The 11,870-nt window shown below is 53.3% G+C and overlaps 1 long non-coding RNA gene across 1 annotated transcript; it reads right to left on the reverse strand.

Annotated features, from left to right (window-relative positions):
- Positions 1-2,712: 2,712 nt before the first annotated feature.
- LOC311612405 lies at positions 2,713-11,043 on the reverse strand. The gene is made up of 3 exons (XR_014793292.1): positions 10,257-11,043; positions 4,071-5,176; positions 2,713-3,875 (listed from the first exon to the last, which is right to left on the reverse strand). It is a non-coding gene; the product is annotated as an uncharacterized lncRNA (long non-coding RNA).
- Positions 11,044-11,870: the final 827 nt, after the last annotated feature.

Consider the following 11,870-nt stretch of genomic DNA (forward strand, 5'->3'; position numbering starts at 1 on the left):
CAGGCGGAGGGAGGGGTGCGTTCCACCGTGTGGCTTGGCCAAGGAGCAAAGTTTACTTGCCCAGGGTTCCCGCCACTCTTTAACTTGTTCCTTGTTCTGTGTGTGAGAGAGAAGCAGGAACCGGGGAGCCGGCGTGGGGGCCTCTTGCAGGGACCCCTGGGTCTCTCTCCTGCGTGAAGGCGACACGATACCTCGGGGGACAGATGGCCTCCTGGTGGGTAGTGGTCAGCCAGGCTCAGGGAGTTGTGTGACTCCCAAAGGGAGAGGCAAACCTTGAGCTTGCGGGTGTTTAGAAGCAGGCCCCGCCGGAGTGGCCCCGAGTCTCTGTTCCGGTGCCCATCCGTCCTTCCAGCCACCGCCGATGGCCGCTGGGAAGGGAAGGGAAGGGCAGGGCAGGGCAGGGCCATCGCCGGGCCTGGAGGGCGGGCCCCACGCCGCCCAGGCTCACAAGCAGCTTCCTCGCGGCCGGGCTGTTTTGTAACTGTTCCCAAATCATGTTAGCTCCGGGAGCTATTTTAGGCGCTGCTTTGGTTCTGAACCATATCTTACATTTAATTTTGATTCTCTTTCTCCTCCTGTCCTGGATTCAGGAGCCGAATCAACAAACACGGTGTGCCGGGCATTGTCCGGGGGGTGTGGGAGGTGCTTAGGCGAATGGGACGGACTGGGGAAGAGCTGGTTAAGGAATGAGAGCCTAGAACAGCCTCCCCGGGCGAAGGGCCTTCTCCGTGTGTGTCCCCACGCGTGTCTCAGGGCGCCTGGGGGGAGTCCATGGCACCTGGGAAATGCCCGGAGCCAGGCACAGGGCTCCTCCTTGGTGGGGCCTGTTCCTCCTCACCCTGAGAATGCCAGCCCAACCCGGAGGTACCTGAAGGCGGGCTGGGCTCCGGCTCCCCTCCGGCCTCCCCAGGGCTGGAGATGGTGCTCCTTTGCTCCCTTCTCCCCCTCCTCCACCAGGTATCAGGTGAGGAAGGCGGTCTGTGCTTTCCTGAGCCCAGACCTGGTTGCCACCAGGAGCCAGGAGAGTGACTGGCCTTGGATTCTCCGGTGGGAGTGGGTCTGGCGGTGCCTTCCCAGCTCGGCAGAGAGGAGGACAGGCGTAAATTTCCTGGTCTCTAAAGTGGGGCGAATGAGCCCTCTGCACCCCCATCCTCAGCCTCCGTGGGGCCACACGGGAAAGGAATCCCCACAACCGGTCCCCAAGGTTCAGAGCTGCCATGGCGCTGTTTTCCTGCACAGCCAGCAACCCTTGGCTTCCTCCAGCCAGAGGGGGAGGGGATCGCTGGTGTTGGCGAAAGCACAGGTCACGTGTCCCTTGGATATTTGCTTGGGGACCCTTTCCGGAAGCGGGAGTAAGAGGAGGAAATATCAAACTGTAGAATGAGTCCAGAGAAGGACTGCTGGCTTATGAAGAAAGGTTCAAACATGGGCATATTTACCCCTGAGAAGGGAGGATTTTGGTGTGTGTGTGGGGGGGAAGAGGGGGTTGATGGGCACAGTTTTGTGTATTTAAAGAACTGTCACGTGGTGTGGATGTCCTCCTTCCTCTGTGGAACTCCGCAGGGCCGCCCTGGGGCCAGCAGGTCACGGTGACCCGAGACCAGTGGTGGATGCATGGAACCGGCTAATTTTCCCACCATTTGAGCCTGAGAGGATGTGAGGGAGGCAGGGAGGGAGGATGGGCCACCCTGGGAGGCAGGGAGCCGGTTCCGTGGGGCCATAGTGCGCACAGGCAAGCGGAGTGGCCAGCACACGGGGGTGCTGATGATAAAAACAAGAGTAATAGGCACCTCTCCCTGAACACGGTGCTCTGGGCAGAGCTTTACTCCTGTGGACACATTGAATCCTTACCACACACGGGGTGCAGAGGGCTCATTCGCTCCACTTTAGAAACGAGGAAGTTTAGGCTGAGAGATGAAGTCACCCACCCAGGGTCCCCTGCCTCGGCCGTGATCCCAAGGCCGGTCTTATATCTAGGAAGATGAGGCCATCTGACCTCCACAGAGCTCCAAAGCCTCACCCTCCTTATCCCCACCACCACCACCACCAGGCAGGTCATCCTGGCCCCTTTGGAAGGGGTTGGGTGCGCTGTTGGGTGCGGGGAGGGTTCCTGCTCTCGGTGACTTCACTGTGGGTGCTTCTGCCCGGCCTCAGGGTCAGGGGGCGGGGCTCTGCCCCAAAGGTGTCTGCTGGCCTCCACTGACAGGCCCCTGGGGAAGTGGCTGGGGACTCCGGAGCTTATCTCAGCATCTCAGCTCTGCCTCTCCTGTGGCCTCGATCCCTGGGGGCTTGGGACTCTCCGAAGCACCAGTGGTGCTTCTTTCATGTCAGCCTTCCCAGTGGCATCTTTTTAATTTTTTATATATTTTTTATTGATTTTTTTTTTACAGACAGGAAGGGAGAGGGATAGAGAGTTAGAAACATTGATGAGAGACATTGATCAGCTGCCTCCTGTACACCCCCTACTGGGGATGTGCCCACAACCAAGGTACATGCCCTTGAAAGGAAATCGAACCTGGGACCCTTCAGTCTATCCACTGAGCCAAACCGTTAGGGCCCCAGGGGCATCTTGACTGGCAGCAAGCTCAGCCTGCAGGTATCCCCACCCAGCTCTGCCTCTCCAGAAGGGCAGAGTGGCGTCTGGCTGCCATGACCTGGGCAGGTGGCAGGACTCGAGCTGTCTTGTTTGGGGGGAGAGGGGGGCCCGGGGAGAGTAGGCTGGGATTAAGGAGTCCCCTGTCTGCCTTGTGGGTTCCCAGGTCACCAGCCTCTGGCGACAGGGAAAGCCCTGCTGGCCAAGGGCAGGTTCTAAGAAGACCACGGACACACGATGGACCCCAAATACTTTTTTTTTAATCCTCACCCAAAGATATGTTTCTACTGATTTCTTAGAGTGGAAGAGAGAGGGAAAGACAGAAATATCAATTTGAGAGAAACAACATCAGTTAGTTGCCTCCTGCCTGAGCCCTGACCAGGGCCTGGGCTGGGGTGGATCCTGCAACCAAGGTATGTGCCCCTGAGCCAAACCAGCCAGGGACCCAGACACGTGCTTTTGGAGTAAATAAATACCCATTCTTGTAGGACTCACGTGCTTTCTCAGCGCTCACCTTGACCCCTGAAGATTTTGAAGTTTTCAGAGGGAGAGTGTTGGAGAATGGTGGGGTGCTCCTCTCACACCAAGCTACACATAGCATTGGGGGGAAATCTTCTTTCTGTTTTTTAAGGCACAGCTGTCACCACTGCTCTGGCTTTGGGGAAAGAACAGTGACCCCAGAGGCCTATGCCAGACCCTAACTTAAAAATAACGACTGCCCGGCCGAAACCGGTTTGGCTCAGTGGATAGAGCGTCAGCCTGCGAACTGAAAGGTCCCAGGTTCGATTCCGGTCAAGGGCATGTACCTTGGTTGCGGGCACATCCCCAGAAGGGGGTGTGCAAGAGGCAGCTGGTCGATGTTTCTCTATCATGGATTCTGGCTTTCTATCCCTCTCTCTTCCTCTCTGTAAAAACTCAATAAAAATATATTTTAGAAAAATAAAAATAAAAAATAATAACGACTGCCCACTGGTCCCAAAGGGCTTCCAAGGGCTGAACCTTCTAGAATGTTTTTGTCAGACACCTTCCCTCTGTAAATCAATCAGGGACTGACTGCCGCTCACCCCCATGATTTTGGTCAACAGCCCTTCCCCACGCTCCAGCTTTCTGTAGGCACAGGATGTTTTCATGTCGTCAGAGATGTTTGTGGACCCTTACTTTCCTCAAGGTTTCAATATAAAGCGCATCACAAACATTGCCCTAGAACCTGGCATCAAATACATTCAATAGGATGTTTTAGACTGCTCCCAGCCCCTCCCACCAACAGGCGAAAGTCTCATCCCTCTAGGGCAGGGGTCTTCAAACTACGGCCCACGGGCCACATGCGGCCCGCAGAGGAGTCTGATCCGGCCCGCCAGGTTTTTTGGGCAGTGAGCGCAGCCGAGGTGTTACAGTAGGAATTAGTAGTTCATATAGTCCGGCCCTCCAGCTCTCTGAGGGACCGTGATCTGGCCCCCACTTTAAAAAGTTTGAGGACCCCTGCGCCCTGTCCCTGCTCCGGCTCCTGCCCAGGCTGCCCTTGCCCGAAGCCCGGATGTGCCTGAGGGCCCCGGGGTCTTGCATCTTCCCTTTTAGGCTGTGGGAATGGGCAGGGGCATGCCCCTGCGAGGGGGAGAGGGCAGTATGGAAATGACAGCTCCCATCAGAGTTGTTTGGGGAACCCCCCCCCCCTCCCCGTCTTGCCCGTGTTGGGGACTCTTGCTCTCTAGATGTGACTCAGCTAAGCAAAGCAGGAAAAAGACTCCATGTTTGAGTCACATGGTGCAGCTCGTGTGGTCACGCAGAGGTCAGTGCAGCCTGTGAGTCATCCGTTGCCCATGTTCTCTTACCCGAGAGACAGCTCCTCCTCCCAGAGCTTCGATCCCTGATCAAGAACAAGAACCCCAGCCCTGACCGGTTTGGCTCAGTGGATAGAGCGTCGGCCTGCAGACTGAAGGGTCCCAGGTTCTATTCCGGTCAAGGGCATGTACCTTGGTTGCAGGCACATCCCCAGTGGGGGGTGTGCAGGAGGCAGCTGATGGATATTTCTCTCTCATCGATGTTTCTAACTCTTTATCCCTCTCCTCCCTTCCTCTCTGTAAAAAAATCAATAAAATATATCTTTAGAAAGAAAGAAAGAAAGAAAGAAAGAAAGAAAGAAAGAAAGAGAAGAACAAGAACCTCAAGAGCAGCCAGCATAGTATCTAAGGGTTCCAGCCTGTGGGTGGGGGTGAATGGCAGGACCCTCATGTCTCCCCCGTTCCGGCCTTTGGCACAGCCACGGCTTTCCCCGCGCAGGGATGATGTCTCTCTTCAGTCCAGCTCACATGGCCCAGCCACACTCCATCCCTCTGGAAATTGTTTCCACCCATTGACAAGGCCAGGATTTCAAGAGCAGCCGGCCAGGAGGCACGCTGGCTTCCTTCGACGTTCCAGGAAGACTTTGTCCTCTGCGCCGTGGGCAGCCCTGGAAGGCGCCGGTCCAGGGGCTTTGGTCCGTGGAATGGCCATGGCCACCCAGGTGCCAGTCCGGATTTTGCAGCCTGGATTTTGCTCGAGGGTAACTTCCGCTGGGGCAGGAACTTGGATTGAATGACCAGTGACCTAGGACAAGATAAAAGTGTTGGCCTCTTTCACTTTCTCAGGAGGTGACAGGAGCTAGCTTGGGCAGGGCATTTTTTTAAAAATATACTATATTTTATTGACTTTTTTTTTTTTTTTTTTTTTTTTTTTTTTTTTTTTTTTTTTTTTTACAGAGAGGAAGGGAGAGGGATAGAGAGTTAGAAACATCGATGAGAGAGAAATATCCATCAGCTGCCTCCTGCACACCCCCCACTGGGGATGTACTGCAACCAAGGTACATGCCCTTGACCGGAATTGAACCTAGGACCTTTCAGTTTATAGACCGACGCTCTATCCATTGAGCCAAACCGGTTTCGGCTGGGCAGGACATTTTGGAGCCTGGATAATTTTTGTTCTTGTTGTTAATCCTCACTCAAGGATATTTCTTCTATTGATTTTTTTTTTTTTTTTTTTTTTTTTTTTTTTTTTTAGAAACAGTCGGAGGGAGCGGGGGGGGGGGGAGAGAGAAACATTGATGTGAGAGAGACACATCGATTGGTTGTCTCCCACATGCACTCTGACTAGGGCCAGGGACCGAGCCTGCAACCAAGGTACATGTGCCCTTGAATGGAATCAAACCTGGGATCCTTCAGTCCAAGGGCCATTGCTCTAACCACTGAGCAACCGGCTAGGAGCCTGGATTCTTGGCCTCCGTGGCCGCCTGACTCACTCTGCCCAAGAGAAAGCTCCTGCTTACAAATATCCCATCCCAGGCCTGGCCTTACCCCCCAACAGACATGCCCCCTCCCCCGCCCATCTCTCCTCGGCCATCTTCCACATGGAGTCTCCGTGGGTGCTGGGGTTCCCTTCCACCTGTGCTGAGAAGTCAGGACCTGACGGCCTCCCCCCCCCCCGCCCCCGCTGCCGTCATGGGAGGCCCGTGTGCCCGGGGCCAGCGGCTGCCAGGCCACTTGCCGTCTGCTGCCTGGCTCCAGCTCCCGGGCTGAGGCGGCGTCCGCGTCAGCATCTGCATCTGCATCTCACCTCTGCCAGGACCTCGCCTCCAGCACAGGCTGTCCCCGGCCCTTGTCTCTCAGATTTTCACTTGGCACGTGGCGCTGTATTGTGTCCTTGGAGTGTTTGCTGACCCTGCTGGGCCTCGTTTCACTGCAGCTCAGGAATCCCGGGTGGACGGGCGGTGGTCCCTCCGGTTGGGGACTTGCTGGCAGCAACTCGGTGGCTCTGGGGTCATTGCTCCGGGAGACGGCTGAGCTGCGGCCGTAGCATGGTCATTAGTGTTGATTGGAGCTGTGGACGGCATGTTCTTCAGGAACCTTCTCCCCATGGAGACCATCCGACGTTTCATCTAACATTTCTGACCTCCTCGACCCTGCGCATTTTCAGAATTTTTCTGATGATATAGAATTTGTGGATTCTGTGTTTTTGTTTCTTCTCTCTTACCAAGTGTTTAACTGGCCCGGCCATTTGGCTTTTACTCGACGTCTCTAACCTTTTTTTTTTCTTTCTTTCTTTCTCCAAGCTCTTCCTTCGTCTTGGGTCTATCCCCTTAGTCTTGCTGATACAAAGCCAGGTGTGGTCCGGCCTGGTTAGTTCTTGGGTAGAAGATGGAGAATGCCGGGGACTGTAGGTTTTTCCAGGGGTTGGTAGGCCTTTCTTCCGGTGCCCGACATGAGACCGAGTACAAAATCATCACGGCCTGTCGCTGTTGTCATCACAGCGATGGCTGGCACCAGGGAAGCATTTCCTTTGTCCTGGGCATTGTGCTAAAGGCTGCTGTATCGCATAACATCCTCACCAAGAGAACTAGGAAGTTTGGAGGAAGCTGAAACTGGGAACTTACTAGATCAAGTAAGTTATTCGAGTCTGTATAACTAGTAAAGAGGCTGAATTAGAATTTAGACTCAAGCCTGTCTCATTGTAGAGTCTGAGTTTTTAAGCCATATATATAATATATGTTTGTACAGTAGCATATACTCACTTAATGCTTGTTGAACAGCGAGATTGCTCCAATAGTCTGCCTGGTCTCCATGGTAACACTAATTCTGATGTGGATAACACCAACACTATTTGCATACTTACAGTGCTAGGCTCTGTGCTCAGTGGCAAACATCAATGAACCTATTTAATCCCCATTTTGCAGATTAGGAAACTGAGGCTCAGGAAGGCTGAGTTAACTTGTCCAAGGTCTCACAGCTAAACATTATAGTCAGGACTTGGAATGTAGAAGGAGTCCATCCTCTGGATCGCTGTGTTAACCACCTACAAAAACAAGACTCCTTTTTACCTCTGCCCCGTTCCTCTTGCTACCCATTCCTCAGCTGGCTGGCTTCTTCTTTGTTTATCCCTGCTCACTGTATTCTTTCTGAGAGGCCTTGGCTGGAGCGCTCCTCTCCGACTATTTCTGTCCACACTGAACTCCTTTTGCAAAACTGGCTCTTTGATTTACATTTTCTTAAACTTTACTTGTCAAATCACCTGACTGAAGATTGGTGCTCCATAATGCACCTACTTATCTTACTTCATTTTTTAAATTTTTTAAATTTTTCTATTTATTTTAGGAAGGGAGAGGGAAAGAAATATCAATGATGAGAATCACCAATTGAATGCCTCCTGCATATCCCCGGATTGAGCTCGAAACCTGGGCATGTGCCCTTCCTGGGAACCATGACCTCCTGGTTCATAGGTCAGTTCTCAACCACTGAGCCACATCAGCTGAGCATTATGTTATTTCTGACCAAAGGAACAGAACAGGGAGCTCAGAAACAGACCCACACACATCTGGACACCTGAGCAGGGGCCACTGCTGAGCAGTTCGGAATGGACAGTCAGTTTAATCAGCAGTGCTGCTGGGAGAGTGGGTATCTTTGTAGAAATGAATGACCACTCACTTCCTCGCATCACACACAAAAATACTTCCCAGTGAGCTCATCAATCTAAATGCCCAACTGAATACAAAGTAAAACTTCATCTACAAGATAACTTAGGAATTCTTTTCCCTCATAACTTTGAGTGGCCATACACTTCTTAAAGAAGACACCGAAAGCACTAGCTATAAAGGGAAAGGCCGATAAGTTATTGACATTAAAATGAGGAACTGCTCATCACAAGTCATGAATAAAAGAGAGCATGAAACAGAAAGGAGACGTAGGCTGCACCTATGACTGGCAAGTGGATCTGATTCCAGAACATATAAAGAATCCATAAAATCCATAAGAGAAAAATCCCTTCCCTCAAAATGGGTCAAAAGAATGCCCCATGCTTATAAATTGTGGGCTGTATGTGGTGTTCTTCTCCCAATCTCAGGTTTTAAGCAGCAGGCCCTGATCATGGCACAGCCTGGTGGCTGGCCTTGGGAACTGTCTGGTCCCGTGGTTCTTGTTCTCTTCCGGTGTGTGTGGCCCCGGGCCCTTCCTTCCTTTCCCCGTCCTGCTTCCCTCAGCTGTTTATTTGGCCAAGGTGCCTCTTTCTCATGAATACATTATACACACACACACACACACACACACACACACACACACACACTGACTGGTCAGATTATTATAATCTCTGAATGCAATACATACATATATATATATATATATATATATATATATATATACACACCTTTCTCTTTTCCTTGGGCTTGTTAAATTTTTTTTAAATATATTTTATTGATTTTTTACAGAGAGGAAGAGAGAGGGATAGAGAGTTAGAAACATTGATGAGAAAGAAACATGGATCAGCTGCCTCCTGGGCACCCCCTACTGGGGATGTTTCCGCAACCAAGGTACATGCCCTTGACTGGAATCGAACCTGGGACTTTTCAGTCCGTAGACCGGTTTCAGCTGGGCTTGTTAATTTTTGATCAGCTGTTTTAAGAAGATTTCTCCCCGGCTTTCCCCCAACCCCCCACCTCCTCTTTCATTTCCCTTTCTGTACCTCCTTGTTTAGCCTAAACCCGTGTGGTCGTAAACCTTATCCTAACACGTGTGAACGCCTTCGGGGGAGCAGGCTTGTCCTGTGGATCCCGGAGGCAGAGGGAAGGCCTGAGGCTGGTAGATAGGACCCAGAGTGCCGTTCCCTTCAGTTTCGTCCCAGTTGTGGGACCTCCAAAGGTGGCACGGGTGTCACTGGGCCAAGCAGAGGCTAAACCTACACCACGTCTAGGTCACGGTGTTGTCTGTGGAGGGCCCGATGCCGTGGACGGGCAGCTGGATTAGGATAAGCCCTTCCGGTTTTACCAGCAAAGCCCTGGACGGACCCTTTGGGGATGCTCAGAGCAGCACCTCTCCATTGGGAGACTCTTTTGTGCTCCTGCCGGGTCAGGCCAGGCACAAACACCAGCCCTTTAGCGGGGTGATGAATATTTAAGAGATTCTGAGGCACGCTCTGCCGCAGCCCTCAGCACAGAACCGGCTGACAAGCATTGAGCAGAAGGTCAAGGGTCTCTGGTTTTGGTCTGTGTCATTCTTTCCTCCGGTAGCAGCCGCTGCGAGGCAGTTTCCTATTCCGTTCTACGCGTCCTTGTTTCTTTATTTTCTTTAAGTCCTCTCTCTCTGGCAGTGACTGCCCTTATTTTTTTCATTGCAAACGTATCGTATTCCGGACCCATTACCACAGAGCAGACAGTCTGGGAGGTGAGCAGGTATGTTTTGGCTTTTAAAACATTGGACGGTGTTTTAAAAAACTCAGAGTGTAGCCCAGCCGGCGTGGCTCCATGGTTGAGCGTTGACCTGTGAACAGGGAGGTCACGGTTCGATTCCCTGTCAGGGCACATGCCCGGGTTGTGGGCTCAATCCCCACTGTGGGGCGTGTAGGAGGCAGATGATTGATGATTCTCTCTCATCATTGATCTCTCTCTCTCTCTCTCTCTCTCTCTCTCTCTCTCTCTCTCTCCCTTCCCCTTTCTCTGTGAAATCAGTAAAAATATATAATTTTAAAAATCATTAGTTTAATATAATAAAGCTGGATTTCCACCTTCTCCTGAAAAACGGGGTGATCTGGGTTCCTGGGGCCCCCATCCCCAGCTGGTCCCCCGCAGGCAGGCTGCGGAGGGGTTGCTTGTGAAGAGAGGACCCTCCTTCCCCTTGGCACATCCCCCCAGCGGCTTCGCCTTTCTTACCTGCCTGCCAGCCCACAGGCGTTTGCATTTGCGACATTCTGAGGAGACCGAAATAGGCTTTTGTGGGCTGTCCTGGGAACGCAAACAATACTGTTTGGTATATTTCAACGGGAAAACGAATATCAGCTTTTAAAGAGCAGAGATATCAACAGTGCAAATGTGGGGATGCTGACAGGGCCCTCGCCTAGCATGGTATGTCTTGAGATGACGGTCTCTGTCTCACGGCGCTTGCTGTGTGTGGCTCAGCACCTCGTCGGGACTTAGGAAACGACGTTCTGAGTGCTCGCCGTCTGCCCTCCCAGGCGGAGCCCAGAAGCACCTCGTCCCCGTGGGCCTGGGCCTGTCAGTTCCTCCCGAGACCTCACCGGCCTGATCTCTCCGCAACACCCACTCTGGCCCTTCTCCTGGACCCCTGCCCAGCTCCCCTGTCTGGAGAGAAACAGTTTCTCTCTGGGTGACAGCTCCTGTCCGGTTGAGTGGGTCCCAGGACGTAGAGGCTGTCCCACGCCTGCTCTCCTGGCTGGTGCCAAACGGGAATCTGTGGCAAGGACAGGGTGCTCGCATTCCAAACCCCGGATAAGGGCTGGGTAAAAGTTCAGCTCATTCCCTTTAAAGAAAAAAAACAAAAAAAAAACCTTCGTCTTTGGCATTGCAGAGTTTTGACCCAGATCCATCAGAGGCCACGGGGAGCTCGCAGTGTTTGCAGAGCGGGGCTGGTTTCCGAGGCCTGTAGCTCAGAGAAACCCAGGAGGACCAGGGGCCTGCTGGGCTGGAGTGGAAGCCCTGCCTTTGCAAGTCCGCCCCGGCCCAGGCTCCGCAGGCCCCCCGAGTGTGGCGGGAGGAGCCAGCCCTGTCTCCTCTCCCCTGAGCTCTCTCTGCCCCCCGAAGTCCAACACCGCAGGCAGCACCCTGGAAAGCTGCTTCCTGGTAGGCGCGCGTGTGCTTGCTAAGTAAACAGCCTCCCCTGTGTTTTTGGAACCAAATTCGTTTCTGCTTCCTGGTCATCCCGCTCGGGTGTTTCTGTTCCCGGTGCCACGCAGTACCGAGTTAACCGAAGAAAGAGCTAGACCTGGGCAGAGGCAGCCACCACGGCCATTTCGATCCCTGGTGACGGGGTAAGAACGGTGATGGGGCTGTGGGAAGAAAGAAGAAGAGAAGGCGTGGGCGAAGAGTGAACTCTAACAAAGCCTTTCCCAAACACAGTGCTCGTCGTCGTACTGCTTTGCAAGTCAGAGTGGGTTCCGGCTGAGCCCCCGGGATGGGGGACCTTCCTTTGCATTTCCCCACGCTCACTCAGGGACTGGCCACGGCCGGCCTCTACCTGCAGCCTCCGTGGCTGGCTGGGAGCGGCCCTCCTCTGACCCGAGCTTGCTCTCGCTCCCTCTCTCGTTGACTTAGTTGCCTCTTCTTGCGCACGTCCACCCACCCGTGGCATCCCATCGCCGCGGCAGGGAGCAGCCGCGTCACGCACCAGGCTCCCCGGGTGATGGGCCAGCTCTGCGCGGAGGGGCCCCCGCTTCCCTCTGGTTCTCCGTCCCGGAGCAGGAGGCTCCCTGGCAGAGCTCAGAGCCCTTTTGTTTATTTGATCCTGGGCTCTTGGATAAATCAGGAATG

Source organism: Pipistrellus hanaki, assembly GCF_964339955.1.
Source record: "Pipistrellus hanaki genome assembly, chromosome: 18".
Taxonomy (NCBI): domain Eukaryota; kingdom Metazoa; phylum Chordata; class Mammalia; order Chiroptera; family Vespertilionidae; genus Pipistrellus; species Pipistrellus hanaki.